This window comes from Jaculus jaculus, chromosome Y (assembly GCF_020740685.1).
Source record: "Jaculus jaculus isolate mJacJac1 chromosome Y, mJacJac1.mat.Y.cur, whole genome shotgun sequence".
In the NCBI taxonomy this organism is placed as follows: domain Eukaryota; kingdom Metazoa; phylum Chordata; class Mammalia; order Rodentia; family Dipodidae; genus Jaculus; species Jaculus jaculus.
The window spans coordinates 9,884,835-9,906,328 of NC_059126.1; the positions used below are offsets into that span (position 1 = coordinate 9,884,835).

The following is a 21,494-nucleotide window of genomic DNA, read 5'->3' on the forward strand; positions in this document are numbered from 1 at the left end:
TATAGAGAGAGGAGTGTGTGTAATAAATTGGCACCCAGGGCCTCAGCCACAGAAATTGAATTCCAGATTCTTGCACCAGCGAGTGGGCATGTGTGACCTAGTGCTTGTCTCACCTTGTGTGTTTGGCTTACATGGAATCTGGAGAGTACAAAATGTGTGTTTAGGCTTTGCAGGCGAGTGCCTTAACCAATAAGCCATCTCTCAAACTCCATTATACCTTTTTTTTTCCTGATGTAATTGTTAAGGTTTTTAAATGCTTTGCTGTTTGCTGCATGTTGTTCATTTCAACCAAATTGCATTGCTTTATCTTTTTGTAATCCATAATTGTCTGCATATATGCATGTGTACATGTATACACACACACACACACACACACACACACACACACATTCTTATAAGTCCAGTGGAATTACAGTCCAAAACCCTGCTGGATGTTTCAAATCATGGACAATACTGAACTCTTAGGTACTATTTTCGTATACATGCCTATGATAACTTAAAACTCTGATGAGTTCTCATGGTAAGAAATTAACAATAAACTAGCAATAAATAAGACAAGCACAATATACTTTTCTAAAAGTTCAACAAGTCTGGTATCCCTCTAATGTATCTTATTGTATTGAGCTCCTCTGGTATTGATGTAAGCTGGAACAAAGCCTGTGTGAAATGCATGACATAGGTGTCAAGCTGCTGGGAAACTGATGTAGTGTCAGATGTTTGGTTGATCCAGGCTCATTATATACACTATGGACATGTTGATTGTTGGATGTCAGCAGTAGCTTGTTTCCATGGCTGTGAGTCCTTTGCATTGAAAGATATTTGCATAGATCTTTTGGAAGGACATTGAAATCAGAAGTTTCTGTTCTTCCATGTTTTGTGCTCAAGTGCTTCCTTTGCATGTTTGTGAATGCAGGTTCTGTCAGAGGACCTGGGTTTATCATAATTATCCTTTTTTCATAATTTCTTCACCTGGCAGAAATGTAACAGAAAGTTGGTTCTTCACTGGCAGATGCATCTCCAGTAGTTTGTGTTTCTCAAACTGATAGATCTGTGTAACCATCCCTTTACTTGTAGTAAGTGGTTGGTGATACTTGTTTGAGTGAATCCCTCACTTGAAATCTTCATATAGACTCAGGTTTTTGTTGTTGTTGTTGTTGTTGTTTGAGGCAGGGTCTCATTCTAGCTCAGCCTGACCTATAATCCATTCTGTATTCTCAGGCTGGCCTTGACCTCAAGGTGATCCTCCAACCTCTGTCTCCTGCTGTGAGTGCTGAGACTAAAGGCATGTGCCTGGCTCCCGCTGCCTTTTGTTAGACACATTTTCTATTCATTTCTCCTACACTTTAATTTCTTTTCTCCCTTTCTCTTTCCTCTCTTTTGTCCCTTTTGCCTTATCCTTTCCTACCCTTCACCCTCTTTCATTTTATTTCACTTTTTTAATTTTGATGCAAGATTCCAAGCTAATCTAGAACACTCTACATATGTTGGATTCCAACTCATAATCTCCTCACATTGGTCCCTCTCAAGTGCTGGATTTCAGGCATGAACCATTACACCCACCCAGCATACCCAGCTTCTTTTCCTCCTCAGCAAACAAGCATGAGTTTCTTTGTTCTTCACAATTCCATAAGTAGAAAATTCCTTTTTAAAGCAGATCTTAATTAACACCTTCAGCCTTTGAAGTTTTAATTTCCTAAATTGAGAAGTTTTAGTTTTTTCATAAGGAAGTATATTACATCTTTTCTTTGCCCAGCTCAGGCTGCTGGCATCAAAGTTCTTATGCTCTGAGGCCACTGGTTAGTAAAATAAGGGCTGCTTGAACACAAACACTGGAGTCTGGCAGTTGTGATAAAGGACAGTGCCTACTGTGTAGTAAGCACACACACACACACACACACACACACACACACACACAGGAGTAGCATATATGGCATGGACACACTGGACAAAAATGATTCATATTTGAGATGGAATGGAATGAGATTGCATCACATTACTCAGTGACATAAAACCTTTATTTCTGTAAGGTGCTATTTCTAAGTAAAAGGTAATATGAATGATTCTACCAGTCTTCCATCATATCTTCTTCTCATTTTGTGACTCAACTCAATTTTAATTAGCTACACAAAAATCTGGATTTATAAAAATAAGTTTCTTGCTGGGTGTGGTGGCTCACACCTTTAATTGAAGCAGTGAGTTCCAGGACACCCTGAGACTACAGAGTGAATTACAGGTCAGCCTGGGCTACTGTGATACCCTACCTCATAAAACAAAACAAAACAGAAAAAAAAAAAGGAAGAATGAATTGTACAATAAGAGTCTAGTTCCAACTCTAACATTTCACATATTTGAATATTTGGTGGGGAACTAAATTATAAGAACTGAGAAAAATTTTAAAGATATATTTGATTTATTCTCTTAAAACCAAGAGCTTTTATTTATTCACTGATCTGCTCCTTAGGGCTTTCTCTGTGTCATAGGTAAGAGCAGGCTTGGGTTTTGCAATAGTGAACAGTTGAGATAAGTAAAACTTCTGTCCTTAAAGTGTGATCAGGTAGGAAAGGCAAATAGTAAGTAGACAGAGAGTCAGATGAGATAATTACATCTGGAATATTTTCTGTTTTATAGAGATGGAGCAAGAGTTGCAAAATGGAGAACCTGCTGAAATTAGAATCATCAAGGAAGCATCCAAGAAGGCATTTATGTTTGTTAATAAAGGACTGAACACCAGTGAATTGGGCCAGAAGGAAGAAGCAGAAAACTACTACAAGCAAGGAATAGGACACTTGCTCAGAGGAATTAGCATTGTATCCCCAGAGCCTGAGCACACAGGTCCTGCGTGGGAGTCAGCTAGACAGATGCAACAGAAGCTGAAAGAAACACTAGGGCATGTGCGCACCAGGCTAGAGATTCTAGAGAAGGGCCTTGCCACTTCCCTGCAGCACGATCTTCAGGACGTGCCCAAGTTCCATCCAGAATTCCCACCTAAATACATGGTGAAAAGTCAGGTGAACCTCAGTCCTTCAGTTCTCCAGTCAGCATGCTGAGGTGACTGGAAACACTCCAGTTGAGTGCAGGGCCACTTGCCACAAGACCCTCTTCTCTTTTAGCACCATCACCAAGCCATCCAGCAGAAGCTCCCCCCACTTACACTCCACAGGCTGCACTGTGTGCTATGGACCAGACTGGGGAGATTTCGTCATTTGGAGAAGACTTCTGTAGGAACCACACACCTCCACCCCCTCTTGAAACCTCAGGGCTAGATGCAGATGAGTTGATTTTAATACCAAGTAGAGTACAGGGTTTTTGTTTGTTTGTTTGTTTTGTAAATCCTGCAGGAGAGGTTAATATGTGGGGTACTTTCAAATTGTGAGGTTCTTGGATAGTTCTCTGGATACAGCTCTAAACCAGCCTCCTGGGTTGCTTCAGGTAAGCATAAATTGAAATACATGCTAGATTATGTTTCATTAGTTTTAATGTCTGTAGTATGTGTTATGTGGTTGTGTCTGTGAGGTGTAAGCACGTGTATTTTTCTGATCGGGTGCCCTTAGACTCGCCTGTGGTGGCAGAACAACAGCGGACATCATCTCCGATACTCACCCACCTGTTTTTTCCTTATAACGGAGGATTTAGACCTTGCCTTTCATAAATCCCAGAGATTTTCTGGTCTCTGATGTCCAAAGGACTGGGTTACAGATATGCATGGCCATACCCCGCTGTTTCTTAGGTACTAGAAATTAGAATTCAGGAACTCTCAGATCCCCTCAGGACCTCAAGCTTACACAGGACGTGCATGTAGCTACTGAAACACCTCTCCAGCCTGCAGAAGATATTATTTGTATTTGTTAATGTGCATAATGTGTCCAGGATAGGAAGCAAAGAACACATTCCACTTTCTTTTTGTATATTTTTCCTGAGACTTAATAAATAAGCACAACCATTCATGCTTCCTAATTTTTTTTGTTTATTTTTGTTTATTTATTTGGGAGCTATGGAGGGGTTTGAGGAGGGGGAGGGAGAGAAAGAGAAGTCTCAGGTTAAATCAAGACACAAGCACACACTTGCCAAACTAAAATATTCATAAATTTTATCCAGATCAAACTGAGGGCCAGAATTGGCCTAGAACCAGCCAACCAAGGGCACTTGTGTCCCACAAGGATTCAGTGTCTGGAGACATTTTTGGTCTAAAGGATCCAAAGGATGGTGGTTGTTTGCAGACTAGATTGATCCTGGCATTGCTGTGCACAGCTCCATGGTACAGCTGCTCAACGAGGGCAGTGTCCTGTAGTTATAGAAACTGACTCTTGGACTCCCTTGCCCAAGAGCAGGCTTAGCTGCTTCTTAAAGCAGAGCCTGAAATGAATAAACCTAACCCTTAGATTTGTTTAAACCAAGACTGAACCCAGTACTTCCACTGCTGCCAGTGCTTTTGATGTCCCTGCACCTCTATTACTGATGACAAAAAAACATGAGTGTGTTTCTTGAGCAGTAAAAAACATCAGTTCATAAGGGATCAGCATGATGTGAGTGAAGAACAAGGAACCTTGACTCTAAGAATTGTTTAAACATTTTGCTCAAATAAAGGATTAGGGGCAGGACTGGTGAACTTTGCTGACCCAGAATACACAGGTGTGCACACACCGTTCTATGATGCTATCACTCTGAGCCCACCTGTTTCTTTCAGCATTCCTGTGGGGCAGTTTGTTACTCTTCATATCGGTGGCTTTCAGTTGTAATTAATTCATCTCACACCTGCACAGCGTGATGGGAAAAGCCCCACCTAAACTCAGTCAGCATGTGTTAACATCCCTTGTCAATACTGGTCATCAGTGCTGCTCAGGGCAAAGATGAATGACAGCAGAGGAAACATGATTACATTATGTTAAATGAGGTAAGTCTTAGTTGTATGATTAACTTCAGGGCAAGTTAAAAGACAGCAACTTACGGAAAAAAGCATCTCACAGAAATATGCTCAGGAAGCCAGACATGGTGGTGCATGTCTTTAACTCCAGCACTCACGAGGCAGAGGTAGGTTGATGGCTGTGAGTTCAAGGCCTCCCTGAGACTACATAATAAATTCTAGGTCAGCCTGGGCTAGAGCAAGACCCTATTTCAAAAAACCTTACAGTAAAAGAAAACAAACAAACAACAACAACAAAAAAAAACAATACAAAACAAACAAACAAAAAATGCTCAGGAAAATCATTTGTAAAGTCAGTAAGTATTCCTGCAGGTCTTTCTCTTCATTCATTCTTACTCGTAGCTCATTCCATTCTGTATTTCATTCTCACCAGTCTCACAGCCACTGAGCAGATGCATTGTCATCCCCAACCTTGACAGGCATTGGTTGAGAAATGTCTGTCTAGAAGCTCAAACTGTAGAAAATTTGACCAGAATGCAGTCAGTCCAAGAGGAGAGATTTGCCCTAAGTAAGATTAATGTCAGGACATTGCTGTGCATTTTTCTGAGGTATTATGAAGGTGGTCATCTAGGGGTACCAGGTTCTGAAAGGATGTCTGCAGGCATGGGGAACTTGGGGTCTTGAAACAGGAACCACTCTGAGTATAACAAAGGAGCTTCTTTGAAGGGAGGGCACTAAGTAAACAGGGCCATTGCTTTTGTCTTGAGTCCAGATGAGGTGGTTTACTCATGGCTGTGGTTATCTATACTCACTCTTCCCTATGGAATGGTGTGCTCTGAGTACTTATGCAGCTTTTACATGGAAGTCAACTTGAAACTTGTTTAAAGATAGTTGGATGGGCTAGAGAGATGGCTTAGCGGTTAAGCGCTTGCCTGTGAAGCCTAAGGACCCCGGTTCGAGGCTCGGTTCCCCAGGTCCCACGTTAGCCAGATGCACAAGGGGGAGCATGCATCTGGAGTTCATCTGCAGTGGCTGGAAGCCCTGGTGCGCCCATTCTCTCTCTCTCCCTCTATCTGTCTTTCTCTCTGTGTCTGTTGCTCTCAAATAAATAAATAAATAAATAAAAATTTAAAGATAGTTGGAGGCTTATTAGAGTTGTGTATAAGAGACACTTTGGGGCATTGTTGAAAGTATCATTGCTGAACTAGAATAATACCTAGATTATTTTGTGAAAGAAGCTGGAAGATTAAAAAGAGTAGCTTATTGACTAGGGCCTGGGAAGGGCTCACAAGAGTGACAATCTCTGCTGATGTGGCATAAGTGCTTCTGGTAGCACAAAGCTTAACAAAATAAAAATAAAAATAAAAATAAACTGTATCTTTTGCAACTGGAGATGTAGGAAGCTAACCCCAGACACCTTGTACTTGGTTACGTGATCTGAACTATTAAGATGATATTTCCACCTGTCTTTCAATTTGATTTTCAATATTTTTCATGTGCCATTTTTTGTCTTAAATAAAAAGTAAAATTGCACCTAGCATTTACGTAGTGTCTCTTTAATAAGCTCTCACTGGCATGTATACAGATGTTTGTAACAGTGTTGTAAAAGGGTGTTAACATATGTTACTCAGTGTGTTTACCTTAAAATATAGACAATAACAAACCCTCAAAGTGTTAGACGTTAGGTAAAATTTTCTGTGATATAACAAACCACCATTATTCTACTTATGAAATTCTTGAGAACAAGATTATTTTAAGAAGACAGTCTTGGAGTTTCATTACTTCAAAGACTGTTTTTCTTTCAGTTTTAGTTTTAGTGTGATTAAAAACCCTTGTACCTCATACAGAACATACATGTATGATTTCCTCTGAAAGTGAACTGGGAGAAGTCTGCTTATGGAAAAGCTCACCAATCAGATTTAGGGATATCATCAAATGATGCATAGATAAAGAAAATATGCTACATATACCCAGTAGAATACTATTCATTATGGATGGAACAAGACATTATGATGTTGGGTGAAGGAGACCAACATAGCATGACCAGGAACCACATGCTGTCACTCATGTGTGGAATCTAAAAGCTTTTCTTATACAGTTGAATAGAATTATGGTTATTAGCCAAGAGGAGTGGGGCAGAGAGGTCAGATAAAAAAAGCCTGATCAGTGGATACTAAGTTACAATTAGGAAGGAACAAGTTCAGGTATGCTGTTACGTAGAGTGACTACAGATAACAATGTACAGTACACTTCAAATACCCACAAAGAGTAGATTTGAAAGGCTTCAACATAAAGAAATCATGAACAGAGTTAATTATGTTCAGCTTGTCTTAACTGTTATAAAGTGTACACATTCATCAAAGTTTTGCTTGGTACACACCATTAATATGAACTATATTTATGGTTTATGTACCAGTTAAAATAATTTAAAATGTCAGCCAGTTTTAGAGGATGTTGTGAGGATTAGAAAGTATTTAAAATATTGATTTTAGTTTTATTGCGGGTGGGGGAAGCAGATAGAGAGAATGAGTGTGCCAAGCACCTTAACCGCTGAGTCATTTCTCTAACCCTAAATAAATATGCGTGATTGTAAAACTAGAAAGCAGTTTAAATTTGTTTGTTTGTCACAAATTTTAATTATTTATTTTCAAGCAAAGAAAGATAGAGAGAGGAGAGACAGACATACAGAGAGTCTCCAGCCACTGCAAATGGACTCCAGCCGCATGTTCCACTTAGACACGTGTGCCACTTCGTGTATCTTGCTTTATGTGGGTATTGGGGAATTGAACCCAGGTAGTTAGCCTTTGCAGGCAAGCTTCTTAACCAATGAACCATCTTGTCAGCTGAGTTTGCTTATTAACAAAAAGGATGTCTAAATAGAATAAGGGAGAGTTTTAATTTGCTTGATCAGAATTTGTTTAAAGCTAGCATCATCTTTAGTTAAACACAGGACTACTTATGGCCATCAGTTTCAAGACTGTTATTAGTAGAATTACAGTATTTTTAGCAGTCTTATTACAGGATGATAAGACTAGCAAAATATTAATTTTAATGGTGGTGGACCTTTCTAGTATAAAATTTTTATGAAAATGTGTTCTATTCATATTATTTTAATTTTTTTTCAGGTGTGTGACTGCTTGTATCATCTAGTTCCTGACAGATCCCCAGTTCTGAAGTTCACTGTGGGAGACTATATGTTTCCTGGCACTAAGTTACAAGCAGCAGGCTGCTTTGTGGGAGGGGTTTTATTCTCTGAGCTATCAGAAGATGACAGAGAACTCCCTGGTGATCTTTTAAGACAATGTTTGACCTTCAGCTCTAGGTAACTTGTGTTATTTGGAATGAAGTGAGCACTTCTGGTTTTATATATAAGAGGGCTAAAGACATAGCTCAGCAGTTAAAGGCTCTTGCTTGCAAAGTCCGATGGTCTGTGTTCAATTCCCCAGTTCTCACCGAAAGCCAGATACACAAGTGGCACATGCATCTGGAGTTTGCAGTGAAAGGAGGCCCTGATGTGCCTAACTTTTTTCCCTTCCCTTTCTTAAATTAAAAAAAAAAAATTGAAACCTTATAATAACCTTCAGTGTTATCAAGGTTAGGAGACTGGTAGTATATAATTTTCTTCTTTATAACTTCTTGACAACAACTTGATTCAAATACTGGTTGGAGATTGTTGGCTCCAGAATCAGCATTTCTGGGTTTGGATTCACATTCTTCCAGTTAGTAGCTGTTAAACGCATCCATCATTGAACTTCTCTGTCCTTTACTTTCATTATAATAAACTGAGGGAAATAGTACTAGCATCCTCATTGAGCTGTGGTGGAGATTCTCCTGTACTGGGACATGGTAATGCTCTGTGAATGGTAGGTATTTCCACAGCTAGTTTACTGTTTGATTGAACCAAATTGCAAGTACTGAAGATAAGTTTAGCTTTAGCAAATACATTATTTTAAAATTATTAGGTGTCCTATTGGCATTCTGGGCTAGACAAAAATGTAGTGTGTGTTATTTTTTAGTTGTAGAGAAAAGAAGAAAGTACTTTACCTCATGGTCTGCTGACTGTGAGTTTAACATGCCACAAGTAGAAACATGGCAGAGAGCCTGGCACAGGATAGCTGCTCTCATCATGGCAGTCAGAATTCAGGGCTGGGGTAGGAGCTCAGGACAAGATATACCCTGAAAGTGAAACAGACATTTCCTTGTGTTTTCTTGCTCATCCTGTTTGGCAAAAGGATACTTTTTATGAATAATGACAGTTACATGGCATTTAATGAGGCTAGAAAGATGATAATAGAACTAGCAGGTATTTGGGCTGTTTTAACCAATTATTATATTGTAGGGTAGCAAGTGAGAATAGGAGAATACAAAGTTATAGATAGATAAATACAATTATAAGAGATCTGTCTGTCTGTCAATCTATCTACCTACACACCAACACATACATACATACACATATACATGTACATCTGTATAAATGAAACAGTCACTATTAATATTATGACACATTAGAATAGCCAGCAGTTATTTAAGCACTGTTAACCAAACAATTTCCATACAGAATGATGTGGTCTTGCAAGTTCAGAGGGAAGAGTTTGGGACAGAGTTTCTCCCTGAAGTAATATGTTGGCAGTCACAGACCTAATGCAGTACTGCTGTTTCCTTTACCACTAGAGTCATTGGAGCTATAGTGCTGGCCTTCAGGTAAGAGACTGACTGACTTTGAAGTTACAATATGCTCATTTTCTGTGTTGTTCAGAAGTTCAACTGTAAATTACATTTGCAATGATTTTTATTTCTAAGCATTCATTCAGCTAAGTGTTTGCTAATAAACACCTACAGTATCAAATGAAAACTGCACAAAATGAAGCCTTCCAACAATAGGGTAGTAAAAGTGAGTGTTGTGAATTTGCCATTAAATTAATTTTGGTCTTCCAAATATTTCCTAATTTTATTATTCATTAAATTCAAAAGTAACAGAATGATGATCACTGATTCCAACAACTGCTGTTAGTTGTGCTTTATTCTTCCCCGTTTGTAATTTTTGAGGGAATGACTGGCCCTGTCTTATATCTTGTACAGTCACCACAGCTGCTGTGAGTTCGTGAGTGCAATGGGCATGTCATGTCCAGTGCTGGTATTTAAATAGTATTTGAATGTCAGTTCAATGTGTGTAATTTGTAATTTTGTAACAATCTCTCAGTGTGTTTGAGGTTTGGTAAAAAGTGAAATAGACATTTAAAGAAGAGACCTGGGAAAAGGATAGTTGTTTAATGCTTGTGCTGCACTGACGACTGGAGTTCAGATCCCAGCACCCTCTTAAAGCCAGACATGCATTGCAAGAAGTCAGGCGAATCCTAAAGCGTGCAGGCCAGCTAGTCTGTGTGTTCACAGTGGCCAGTGAGAAACCCTGTCTCTAACCATGTGGAAGGCGAGGACTGACACCCCACGCCTGTTCTCTGACTTTCACATGCTCACAGTGGCGCATAGGCACATGCCCACGTTAACACATGCATATGCTTGCACACATACACAAAGTTTAGAGAAAAGAAGTGAGTTGTTTGTGCACTGTCAGACACTGATATTTCAGCAAGTATATCATGAGAGCACAGTATGATGTCCCTAGAGGAAAGTTGTCTGAAATGTCCACATCGAGCTACGCTTAGAATTTTATTCCTTAGGCCATTTGGAACAGGACAGAAGGTGTAGATGAGTTCCAAATCCCTGGAGGCACAAAACACCCCTCTGGCTCCCTGAAGAAAGCTTCTGGAACTGATGTGAGGCAGCTGGGTCCTTCTTTAGACCAAGGGCACAAGGATGCACATCGTAACGAAAATGTGGGGGAAAAGGTAACTAACAAAAAGGAGAGTGTGTGATCCGGCTAATGTGTGTATATGATTATATTCTCCAAAGGACATCAGCTTGTGTAGTCACAGATTGGTCACTGGCAGTAACATGGCCCCCTGTAACATTCCCTTTCCAAGTATTTGTATTCAGCCTGTTTTTATGGAATGAGTTTCTCACTCTAGCCCAGGCTGAACTTGAACTCACTTTGTGGAATAGGCTGGTCTTGAACTCTGGCCAGTCTTCTCTATCAGAAGTCTCCTGATAGCTGAGATTAAAGGCATGAGCCTGACTAACTTTTTTTTTTTTTTTTTTACAATAATGACAATGCATTCTTTTCTCTTGTTTTGTTTGTATTCTCTAGATATGCTCCTCTCTGTTTTCTTACACAGCCATTTTTATTCAAACCTTTACTCTTTTCTTGAATGAGTAGTAGAACTGACATCAGTTGCCCAATATATCTTTTATTTTCTTTCATTCCTTAAAATCTGAACAAGATACCTATTCTAAATGGTTTATTTGAATGAGAGTTCAGTAAATATTGAGTGCTAGAATGGTGGGTATGCATGTTATAGAAACTTAAAGTTCCTAATCTCAAGAAAGTTTCTGCCTAGGAGATAGGAAATTAGCAGAGATACTTTCTGTTGATGTTTAGGCTAGAGATACACCGTTTACTAATAGGTAAGCTTAGCACAATGGTATGAGGGACATTATGACCAAGATGGGTCTTGAAAGGTCAGTGAGAGCTGGCCATACAAACAGCAAAGGAAGCAGTCACATAGCCAACATATGAATGAAAGAACATTTCCAAGTCATTGTGCTACAGGCATTTTGGCATTGTTCATTGCTGCAGTCTATATTAGCTTTTATTTTTATTTTTTTTTTGGAATTAATGAATATGAATGAGTATTTTACATTTACTTGCAAAGTTTAATGTAGTTTATATTGTTAAATATCTTAGAACAGCTTTATGAAAACTTGAGCAGTCAAAACTGGTTCAAAGAAGTGGTTTATTCTTAAAGATGTTTTTAAAAGTTAATTGCACGAAACCAAATACAAAAGGAATAAAAGGATATGTAGTAAAATGTTTGTGTCCTTTTTCTGTCTGCCAGTCACTTACCTCCTCTTTCTAGACTAGTAATTACTAACATAGTATTTTTCCAAGTATATTTCATGTATAGTCAAATAAATATTCACAATTGCCTGATAGTTTCATATGAACATTGTAATTTGATATATAAACCACATTACACTCCTGTAACCCTACCCACTGCTGCTGAACCTATTTTCTCCCCACATACTAGTGGATTAATCATTGAAGAGAATGACACCTCTTCTTTCAGCCACCATTAATTATCAGTAGGACCTCAGGGAGTGGCAAGAACTCAGAAGTCCCTCCTTCAACCATGAGGGAATGACTGGCCCTGTCTTATATCTTGTACAGTCACCACAGCTGCTGTGAATTCATGAGTGCAATGGGCATGTCATGTCCAGTGCTGGTATTTAAATAGTATTTGAATGTCAGTTCAATGTGTGTTTATACATAATCATGTGTGCATTTGGACATTTACTTGGCTTATGATAGAGCAAGTATTTATCTTTATCTGTATCTATAACTATATCTATATCTATCATTTATCTATCCATATCCATATATATATATGTGTGTGTATATATATATAATGTTCATTGCTGTAGTCTATATTAGCTTTCTTTGGGATTAAGGAATATGAATGAGTATTTTACATTTACTTGCAATGTTTAATGTAATTTATGTTGTCAAATATCTTAGGACAGTTTTATGAAAACTTTAGCAGTCAAAACTGCTTCAAAGAAATATTTTATTCTCATATATATATGTATATATGATGTAGTTAGATTTTAAAAATTTATAATAATTTAATTTATACACACACATGTATACACACACACATATATATACATATTATATAATTTTATATATTTTATATAATTTCCTCTTTTATAGTGACTTTTATAGATTTTGAAGTATTTTTACTATTTAGACTAAAGATATTTCAAATGAGGAAGTTAATCTGAGTCATATGGTACCCTGTGAGCCAATTTCAGAAGAAAAAGCTAAAGAATTACCTGAATGGAGTGCAAAAGTGGCTCACACCATTTTGTCAGGTATCATAGTAATGCTGAGTTTCCCCTACAGCTTTAAACTTAATAACCTAGGAAAAGCATTGTTTACAAGACAGAGCTAGAAAATCAATGCTTTGTATTTTCATTTTTAATTAATAATGTAGAAATAAATACCCAGAAGTAGAAAGAACTAGTTTTTAGAGTATCATCTATTGTCCTATAAGTACACATTTTTCCTGGCATAGTCTTATATGTTTTGCTCTTAGGAGAAGCGCCAATGAGAATCTTCAGGAATCCTTACACTACCAATTAGATATGAATATAAAATGATTTTCTTGTCTTTACAATTTCTGCCTTATCCTCTTCCCCAAGTGCTGTGTTGTGAGGTTTGTGTCCTCTCAAAAATCTGAATTTTGAAGTGCCAACCCATCACTAAAGTGCTAGTGTTAGAAGATGGGAACTTTGGAGATTGGGGCATGAAGGAGGAGCATTCCTGAATAAGACCCATTATTTTTAAAGAGACCCCTGAGAGCTGTCTTGTGTCTGCTGCTGTGCCTGGGGAAAACAGAGGTGCTGTGCAGGAAGCTAGGAAGCAGACCCCATGAGTACCACATATGCTAGTACCCTGATCTTGGAGTGCCCAGGCTCAAGAGTGCAAAGAAGTAAATTTACATTGTTTCTAAGTCACAAATTTATAGCATTTTGTTATGTAGTACAAAGAGTTTAAGATGCCTACCCCCAAAACAATGGAAATGCTTATCTGTCTTTGAAATTCTATTAGTCAGCTGTTACTGCAGAAAACACTGGATGGCCTTATCTTGATAGTTAAAAAGGTTGTTTCACAGTGCTGGAGGCTCCAGTCCAAAATTGAGTGTTCTGTTCAGTTTTGACTTTTTACAACAATTGTGAGGAACATGGAAGCAGACTACTTACACCATGACCAGAAAGTGGAAAAAAGATGACTTGGGTGCCATAATCCCCCTTGATGGGACTTCTCTCCTAATGGTCCTCAGCATCTCCCAGTAGGACCGACTGAAGATGCTCAGCCTTTTCCACAGGGATCTTTAGGGAATCTGCATTCAGAACACACCAGGAAGCAAACCGCCCTTTAAGCACATACACGTGCACTGTGAAAATGAGAGGCTGTGGGGGTCCATGAAAGATGTCTGGGCAGTAAGAGACTACTCACAGGTTTTGCTGGTAGCAGCTTTAGAAAACACCAGAATGCTTGTCCTCACCAACATCCAACATCCAACATTTAACCTCACAGTCCATAGAGGCTTGCTGATGTATTCCTTTTATCTTATCTTTAAAATGTGCCAGTAATATTTCAATAAACCAAGCTCATGACACAATGAAAAGGTCTTTATTATTTAAAAAACTATGAACTTAGAGCTCCACCCATGCATTAAAGTAATTTCTTAAAGAAATAGTTGATCAGGCACTGACATGATAAGATACAATGAAGTGCTTGCTTCATAAGCATGAGGACCTGAGTTCTATCCACAGTACCTACATAAAATGCCAAAAGTGCCAATGCATGCCTGTAATCACAGTGCTGGGAAGGTGAAGATAGGAGGTTCCCTTGTCAGCCAATCTAGCCTGGTAGATGAGATCTAAGCCAGTGAGAGACCCTGCCTCAAATGTTGTTGGAACCTGAGGAACAACAGCCCAAGGTTGTTCTCTGGCCTTCACATGCACACACATGTGCATGCACATCCACACAGATGTGTGCCTACATACAGACACACACCACCCATAGACATACATATTTTTTAAAGTATTTTAAGTACATTTATATACATATACATACATATATATACATACATATATATATATATTTGTGTATACATACATACATATATACACATACACACACATACATACATACATATATACAGATATACACACACATATATATACATACACATAAATGTATACATATATATGCATATGCATATATATATATATATATATATATATATACATACATACACACATACATACTTAAAATCCTTTTGTATACACATTCATACACGAACATACACATAAAAGTATTTTTAAAGTTGGTTGATTAGCTAAGAGCTGATGAAATTTTTTTCTGACTGCCAAAGATAATTGCTTGAGATGGGGGAAGAGATCAAGAGAAAATTTCAAATAAACTTGTACTAGCTGCCCCTTAGAGAGCTTTTCAAAGAAAAATAATAAAGAACTTTTTTTATTCTTGTTTCCCCACATATCGTTTTGCTTTTCTTGGTGTTTTTGTGACTTTGTTTTCCCCCCAAGACTGAGAATTTAACCCAGGACCTTGTGCTTTCTAGACAAGCATTAATCCACTGAGCTAACTCCCCAACTCAATTTTTTTTTCCTCTTGTTTTCTTGGCTTTTTCCTTACAGATGGACAAGCATTACTAGGTCAAAGTTCAGAAAATTAGCCTATCATTCACATGTAAATGAATTGATCCAAAAATTATTTCCCCAGATTTTTTGAGCTTATACTGTCATGAGTTGTTCATTTACTACTGCTGGGCAACCAACCCAAACTCAAAGGCTTAAAAACTAGACAAAACAAAACAAAAAAGCACAAGTATGTTTGTTTTGTTTAGGATTTCTGTGGAGAATGGTGACAGGAGGGATGGCTTATGTCTGCTTTGTAATGTCTAAGACCCTGTTAGGAACACTCAGAGGCTCACTAGTGACTTCACAGTTGGGGCTCATTATCCTGTGTCTCCCCTCTGACTTCTAGGTTGGGAGAGCTTAAATCTAGAAGTGCTAAATTGCATGCCATGCCTAAGTGTAGTCTCTCACAGTTAGCTTGGGAGGTATGCCTGCCCCAGCTTCTTCCTGTCTTGCTGTGCCTCCGTTAATGCCATGAGGTGAGCAGCTTCCCTCTAACATGCCCTTCCACCACTATATTTGCCTTACCTTACACCAAAGCCATGGTGACAGCTAACCACAGACTAATACTTATTCTGAAATTGAACCAAAATAAGATCTCTTCCTTCAAGTTGTTTTTCTCGGGGTTTTTCTTAAGCAGCAAAAACACTAACAAAGAATGATACAGTACAAGGTGACTTTCTGTCCACACACTGCAATATTTCACCTTGAGTTGATACAGCAAGGAAGAGCCAGCCAATCTCTACAAAATCACATATTTTAGGCAATCATTGTGTGCCATTTGATTACAGCAAGAAACTTTCCACTTGGGCTAATCTATTTTTCAAAAGCACCCATAACAAAGCCCTTGTATTCTTGATTTAGTTCTCTCTAGGACCCCTTACCTAGTGCAGTCTTGAGGCTGTCACTCCCACAGAGGTCATCATTCTACTATGGAGCATAGAGAATAAACAGAGCATCCCCAAACAACAATGCTATATTCAAACAACTGTAGATCTGGTGACATAACTGAAGGCTAAAACAAGTCACTTACAGGTTTTTCAGAGCTAAGTAAAACATAAGGAAAGATCTCTGTCATATGAGTGGGAATTCTGTAGTCCTCATGTTGCAATAGGCGGTATACCAATTTCCTACTCTGTTATCCAGATAAAGAATATCAGAAACCAAATATGGAGCAATCAGTATTCTAAAACTAACTTTATCATTATAAAACTGTTGTGCCAAGACCCCTGACCAGGAGCCAAGACCCCCAGTCACCCAGGAGTCACCCAGAGGATCGCCACAGAAGCTGAGATACTCGAATGTAAAAGCAGCAGGTTTCTTTTAATGTCAAGGTTAAGCAGGGTCTCTATCCACACAGACCGACGCAGCGGGAGTGGGAGAGAGCCCCGACCTTCTAAAAGTAGGGCTTTATAAAGGAAAAAGAGCGGGAAGGGGGCAAAGGGGTTACATCACATTGCATCTTTTTAAATGATTGCTTCCAAGAAGGGGCGCGTGGGAACATTTCTAGTTGCTTATCTCTGGTCTGCAGACTGCTTGCAGAACCTATCTATTGCAAGAGGCCAGAGGCCCCCACAGTTAAGTATTTCTGGAATGTCCTGTTGAGCAAGCGAGCGTGAGTTACAGAAGCAAAGGTCAGCATGTTAGTCAGCTAGTTCCTTATCTGAGCCAAGCCTGGGCTCCTCTTTTGGTTCACAAGGATTTGTCAAACAATGGCAGTGCCCTTTAATTATTTATGTGTTATTTCTTTTGGGTCTCTCAAAAACTATTTAAATTTATCATTAAAGTCAGGTCTGTGTCGTCTTTGATTCAGTTGTGCCCAGGGTAGAAAGCTGTGGTTTGGGTTTTTTGTTTTTAATAACAAATACAGAGAGTAGATTTCTTTAATTCATTGAAAGTAATCAGTGTTCCAGAAACTGTAGTAGTTTGGTTTAACGTAGATATCTAAGTTACTGACCTACCATGTATTTATTCAGCACACATTAATTTTTTCTGCTTGTCTCCGTATGGCAGCACTGCCAAGTATACAACATGGATCTATGAACAAAGCCAGCCTATATTTGGTAATATATTTAAAACACATAGGTACCAGTAAATGCTGTTATCCAAACAGTGTCTGAAGTTTTATTATATTTGCCAGTACTACACTCTTATTCCATGACATGGTAGTAATTATTCACTGCTCATATTTCTCTATTCTGTGGCTTTTTATGTCTCATTTCCATACATTTTTCTCAGTCATCAAAGGAATCCTTCTTTTCTGTTTCATATAATCCTAGCTGTACTCTCAGTGTTTGTTTCCTCAACTTTATTTCCTTTCTAACCTTCTTAGCCTATAAGCTAGGGACTCAGAAAGTTTAGTGATGGGGTGTCTTCATGCATTTTGTAGGTTTCTGTACTTAATGGGAATCTGCTTGCCTGTGTTTGGCTCCTGATTTTCCTACTGCTGTTTTCTGTGTAGGACTGTGAGTAAAAGTAGAGACGAAGATAGGTTATTGACAGAAACAAGAGGATAAACCACATTTTCCACATATATGCTGTTTTTCATTGTTAACATGTTCACATAAATTGGCATGCTTTTCATTTGGTCACTTCATAACTATGGACTGGAGAAATCACATAACAATGCCACAGGTCTTGGGAGAACATTCTTAAATGTTTTATATGAACACTTTATAAAACTTATTGTTTCAAGCTTATCCAAAGAGAAAAACATTTTAAGTCCTGGGCTCTAGAGAGGAAGGCAATGCCCTTATTCCCATCTTTGGAGAAACTGTGTTTCTGTATCCTCTTGTTGCTCTCTTTCTTCAACTTCTTTGTCTTCATTTCTACTGGTTTTGGACCTCTTGTCTCTATGGGAGAAGGCCCTGCCATCTGGTCTCTCTGACAACGACTTCTGGCATTTGAGCGGCATACAGCAGGAGAAAACAAAGGCCAACACACCTTGGCTGGTGACATGGCTGAGCCATCCAGACCTATCTCTTCCTCTCAGTGTTGTCATATTTTCCTTCCTCAGGCTGAGTAAACTAAAGGGTGCAGTGTTCTAGGGATTTGGGTTTAGGATTCTCTACATACATTCTTCAGTCTAAAGCAAAAAGTTCACTCATGATCTTTGAAATACACATATTCAGGTTTCAAGTTTGTATTGTTTGTGTGTTTTTCAGAATGCCTTAGAAAAATGGTGCCTAGACTAAGACAAAGGACAAAAATGTCTGGACAACCTGTCAAATATTGACTTTAAATGGCGCCAGAACTCATACTTTGTCTGTAACACCCATGGTCAGTAACATACACAGAGTCCACAGGCAGTAGTGACCACACAAACCAGCACAGATTTGTCACAGAGATGTAGGATCTAAGTATTGGATGCCAAACACAGATTCCCATAAGTACAGAAGATTAGTTGGCTTGAAAGCCTATGGTATGGCATATTGGGGATCTTTTTGAGCTTTTATTCAAAGATATAATTGGCTGTAACTGAAATTTTTGATTAAAATGGTGCTTTCTGGATGGGCTGGGGTTCAGAAAAATGAGTTGAATTCACTTGCAAAGCTATCCAGAAAGGGGCTTCTAAATTCCAAGAATGGATTCAATCAGAAGAAAGACCAGTACAAGTCAGTCCAGCTATCACCAGGGGACTTTATTTTATATTGCAAAGTAGGCTACAGGACGAACAGTGAAAGTTGGTCAGTTCTTGGCTAAGGAACCTGTTTCTTTTCAGATAGAGTTTACTAGGACTGGGGACTAGGTTAGTGGGCAAGCATGAGGAGCTGAGTTCAGATCCCCTACACCATATACAAATGCTGCATGTGGCAGAATGCACCTGTAATTCCAGTGCTAAGGAGGCAGAAACAGGCAGATACCTAGGGTTTACTGGCTAGCTAGTCTAGCTGAATCAGTGAGCTCTAGGCTCAAGAAGAAACCCTGTCTCAAAATACGCCATACCATAAAGTGGTGAGTGAATGAGGAAAACACATGACATTGACCTATGTCCTACATACACACACGTGCACATACACCTGCACACACACGTGTGTGCTCATATGAACATGCACATACCATGTACAAACATAAAAAAGGAATTTAATAATCTGTGGTTAATATTCATTTAAATGGTTTATTATCACAAACAAAGAAGCAGGATAAAGCAGTTTTACCTTGCTTTCCCCAGGGGGGACCTCTGAGCCAGTGTCATCAGCTTATCTGGGAGTCTTAGAAATATAGAATTTCAGGTTCCTGGCATATCTGATCAATTTATAAGAACCCTCCACAGTTCCTTGTTGTACACTCAAGTTTGAGAACGTGGTTACAGGGTTGTATGATGTGTTGGAAAGGTTGAGAGTTGAGTCCATTTAAAAGTGAGGTACATTCTTCAGAGGACCCCAGCTCTTTTATAGTTGTTACAGGGTTGAGAAAGAAGCCTGCATTAAAGCTGACTCAGTGGTTCTGGTGCCAGCCTTCCCAAGATGCATCTCTTTTTGTCATTTTATATTCCCAACATTAAAATTTGATGTTTAGTGGGTAAGGTGCTTGCTTGCAAATCCAAAAGATCCAGGTATATTTCCTCAGGACCCACATAAGCCATGTGTACAAGATGGCACATGCATATGGTATTTGTTTGCAGTAGCTGAAGGTGCTGGTGCACCCATTCATTCTCTCTCTCTAACAAAATTTAAAAAAATGATTTTAATATGCAGATATAGGTCCTTAATTGTGTTAGAGATAAAACATGGGGTTTTTTGCATGGTAGGTAGCTGCTTGCTTTGAGCTGGATTTACTTCCTTTAAATTATATTTACAGGATTTTCAACTGTCTGGTAGGCAGAAACTGTGCACGTTGTTACTGTCAGATACAAGTAAGTTAAATTCTGTTTTAAAGTCTGAATCTCTTGAATCATTTATTAAAATCTGTAATGGTAAAGGTGATTATGTAATTTTTTTAACCCAAGTATCTTTCAAAAAAAAAACTTTTTCACTCAAGTTTTCTAAATACGAAAAATTACTAGAATGGCAGTAGAATCACTGTGTCTTTACTTTGTGATACTAATAGCTATAAATATACATTTGTATAAAAAGAATAGGTTTAATTAATTTTTAGAAGCATAGATTAATGTAGTTATTATTAATAATGTGACTTTTTTTGATAATGATGCTTGCCTGAAAACCAATTTGTATTATAATTCCCTTTACTAACCTCCCATTCTGTGTACCATGACTACTAAAATTAGGACACACTTTGATGCTAATTACCACTGTATCTCTTTCTCTATCTCTGTCTAATCGAATTGAATCTACCAATCTATCTATCATCTGTCTGTCTGTCTGTCTGCCTATCTATCTATCTATCTATCTATCTATCTATCTATCTATCTATCGGAATAGAAAGATGGTTGCTTTTTTTTTTAAGGGGAAAACAGAAATGAATGATTTGTACAAGCTAATCTGCTAATGGATGGAATGATTTGTTGTTCATTTTGCTTTGAGGTCTCTGGAAAATAGTTACAAATTACATTCCAGCACTGTTGAAGTGCCAGAGAAGGTGGTCTTGGATGTTTACAATTCAGCTTGCAGAGTTCTTTATCCTTTCAGATAGTGCAGTGCCAAGGTGTCTGTCTCATGAGCATGTGTTCCTGTCAAAGCAAACTTGTTTATACTGGCTCTGTATCCAGTTCCTTAATAAACCTCTGTTCCTACTAAGATAATCACTCTAAGTGCATGCTGACTGCATGGAAATACAGCTTTGATGGCTGAGACTCACAGCAGAGACAGTACAGCAAAGGTAGGAGATAGTAAGGTGATTTTATCCTAGCTCCACTAGAGAAGCGCTCCATACACAGGGCTGGCAGAAAGTCTGTAGTACAGTCAATAGATGAGGATAGAGACAGACATAATAGACATGCATGCAAAAAGAACAAGCAAAGACAGGAAAGGGAAGAGCTGTGGCATTCACTAGGGTTCATGTGTGAGTTGTGGTTGTGGATTAACTGCTTGAGAGAAACATGGGAAAGGAGAGCTTATTCACATGACTGGGCTTGGCCACCAGTACTGTGGAATGTTTGAGTTTTGAGCAAATGCAAAGAGGAACAAGTGGGCTATCCCACAACTATACAAGGAGGGGGAGTTTTATGTACTCCTTGTTTGATATCATTGATTTTCAAACACTTACATCAGGTCTTTTATAAAATGCACACCATGACATGACAAGTTATATCAAAGAAGAAATTTAAAGTACTATCTTTTATTTTCTTCTCTTTTTCATCTTATTTTGTGTATTAATTATTTACATTATA

General features: G+C 38.5%; 1 pseudogene; it reads left to right on the forward strand.

The window, feature by feature from the left end:
- The first annotated feature begins 2,630 nt into the window (after positions 1 to 2,630).
- On the forward strand, positions 2,631 to 18,953 carry LOC123457063 (annotated as a pseudogene).
- Positions 18,954 to 21,494: the final 2,541 nt, after the last annotated feature.